Source organism: Vigna radiata, unplaced genomic scaffold (assembly GCF_000741045.1).
Source record: "Vigna radiata var. radiata cultivar VC1973A unplaced genomic scaffold, Vradiata_ver6 scaffold_171, whole genome shotgun sequence".
In the NCBI taxonomy this organism is placed as follows: Eukaryota; Viridiplantae; Streptophyta; class Magnoliopsida; order Fabales; family Fabaceae; genus Vigna; species Vigna radiata.
This window is the reverse complement of record NW_014542551.1, coordinates 742,015-744,871: the sequence shown is the minus strand read 5'-3', so window position 1 is coordinate 744,871 and position 2,857 is coordinate 742,015. Positions and strand designations below refer to the sequence as shown.

The 2,857-nt window shown below is 34.9% G+C and overlaps 1 long non-coding RNA gene across 1 annotated transcript; it reads left to right on the top strand.

The window, feature by feature from the left end:
* The first annotated feature begins 430 nt into the window (after window positions 1-430).
* Window positions 431-2,851, top strand: LOC106780267. Its single transcript, XR_001377247.2, has 4 exons — window positions 431-857; window positions 1,508-1,576; window positions 2,450-2,600; window positions 2,737-2,851. It is a non-coding gene; the product is annotated as an uncharacterized LOC106780267 (long non-coding RNA).
* The last annotated feature ends 6 nt before the right edge of the window (window positions 2,852-2,857 follow it).

The following is a 2,857-nucleotide window of genomic DNA, read 5'->3' as shown; positions in this document are numbered from 1 at the left end:
AATTTAGAAAGATTGTGATGACCTAACTGAGCATGAAAAAGAAAAAGAGATTCCACAATTGTGCCAACATGTGTTAAAGGACGAAGATAATAAAGGCTAAGAGACTCACATCCGGTGTCAATCCACTACAAGAAATATTGGAATTATATACGGATTTTTACATACGGATCCTGATCCGTATGTAATGCAATTATTATATACGGATTTTATATACGGATATTGAAGAGAGAATTACATACGGATTTTATATACGGATAATCCGTATGTAATAATCCTTATATAATATCTATCTGTAATGTACGTGCGTGATGGCGGGAAGGTTACCTAAGAAAAGTGTTCGTATATAATATATAGTATCCGTATATAATGTAAAACAATTATTATCTGCTGATATTACATACGGATCTAAAAAATTATTTTTAAAAGAAATTGAATTTTGGTTAATCCCTTTTACTGAAAATGTCGATCCTAATTCACCTCACTCGAACCTTCTCTCGAGCTTCCGTCTCTCACATCCCAAATTCACCTCACTTCACCTCTTCTCTCTTAAACCTTCACTCCACCTTGTGTTTCTTCTCCTTAGAAAATCAATCTCTTTCACTTAAATCCTTAAAACCCTAGTCTCCACTATGCATGTCTATTTCGCGTTGGCCTTATCCTGAAACCCTAGCCTTCACCGTGTAGAGATGGTGGGAACGACAGTGGCGAGGCTGCAGGGGATGCGGAGAGGAAGCAGGTGGTCTAGGAGGCGTTCCTTCCCCTGGTGCTGGTTCTCAATTGGGGCTTCTTCGAACACCACCGTCTTCTACGCTCTCTTCTACATGGCCTTGGATATAAAGAGATGGATGAAGTGAAAGGTATTACTCTTTTACCACATGGATTTCGGTTGTTTGATTTTTTGCTGGTAGATATGTCTACTTTTAATGTTTAACCATTTAATGTTTGATTGAGTTTGGAAACGAAGAGANGAGATTGTTAATAGAAGGGATTCTGTGATAGCAGCAACAAGGNCGCTTTATTATGTTACCCCTGCCAATCACAGTAATGCCTCAAAGTGAAACAATCTTTATTATGTTACCCCGACCACCTCCGAAATTTATTTTCCAAAGCACAATAAATAATTTTAGAATTTTTGTTTTTGGAAATTTTTTCCAGAAACGAATCAATCCCTCTTTTTACGGAAAGCATTTTCCGAAAGCATTTGGATGGGGTGGGAGTTTACCTATTTATTATTCATTACATAACCCTAAATGGATTTCGTTTTGCCATCAGCATCCAACAAATTACAGAAGCATCCTCTATAACAGGGGTTGTTATAGTGAAAAAGGCAGGTTCTGCAAAAAAAAAACTATGGCCCAAAATCCGTGTGAACTAGTTGAATCAAGCATTACACTCTGCCAAACTTATAGCTAATAATCTGGTTGCAACTCTTTCTACTGGAGAATATAACAGTTCAAAATGCCATAAGATAATAATCTGGTTGTAACATCTTTGCTCTATCTCGCAGTTTTGGCAAATGAGTTTTTTCCTAAGTTCACTTCAAAGATAATCATTGTCTGTGCTCTGGAATTAGTCGGTAAGATTTGCAATATCTTTGAATTTTGCTAGAACTTTCATCATGATTATTTATCTTCCATTAGTTTTATTCTAATTGTCTTGGTAGATCTAACTATCTAGTCAACCAAGACAACTTTATCACTTGCACAGATTTACAATGTAGTGATGAACAAATGGAAGTTTCATGTAGCTTTTCTTGAAATGGGCTAGTGAAAATTAATCTTGTAAGGAAATATTTTTTTCATTGAGTAGATGTTCTCTTGGTACGATGCTTCTTCTTTTATTATCTAGTATCTGCTACGATGCATTTGTGAATAGGTTAGTATAATTGTATATTTGGTATGATTGGACTTGGTATTTCTTATTGTATTTATTTTTGGTCTAATAGAAGGATTTTTTGCTATATGGAAAGAAAGACATTTAATATTGAAAAGTTGTCAAAATCTTATTGCTACAACTTTTCAGCAGTTATTTTTTATGTGCAGGGCTATTGTTCATTTTTTATGTTTTTTTTTGTGTGATTCATTTTAAGAGCGACAGTCGGAACATAGTGTTTCATTGCTCACCATGAATTTAGTTTCACATAAATCTGTGGGTGGTTTTATGGGGTTGGTCTTATGGGCTACATGGGAAACAAGGTAAGACATGCATGTTCCACACTGATTGTGACATCACTATGGCAGACATATCACAAAGCATTGAGGAATTGCATTTCAAGATTTACTTACTTAAGATTCATAAACACTAGAGAAATAAATGTAGTAGTGTAGAATTTGACACCCTTGTATTAGCAAAGTTTTATTTTTATGATCACTAACAATCAGTGATTGTATTGTACCTACACATTTGGATTGAGTGGATGTGATGTGATGACACATTCTCACTGTTGCAGGGGTCAGTTTCAATTAGTATGTCTCTCTTCCAGTCACTAACAGCCAGATTTTCTGGTTCGGGGATTTGAATTATCGGATCAATATGTTGGATGTTGAGGTTAGAAAATTGGTGGCTCTAAGAAGTGGAATGAGTTGATGAATTATGACCATGTGAGACTTGTGCCTAAAAAATATGCTTAGTCTTAGTTTTAACTTTTTTATTTGAGATTGAATGAATGCCTTTAAAAAGTATGTCAGTTGTTATTGAGAGTTAGATAAATAATAATTTGTTAATCTAATTTTGTAGCTAAGCAAAGAATTGCGTATCGGGCATGTGTTTGATGGATGGAAAGAGGAGTTTATTTCAAAGTAACTTGTCAGGTGCATGTAATATTGTCTCTTTTCACTATTAACTTTATCTTTCAACA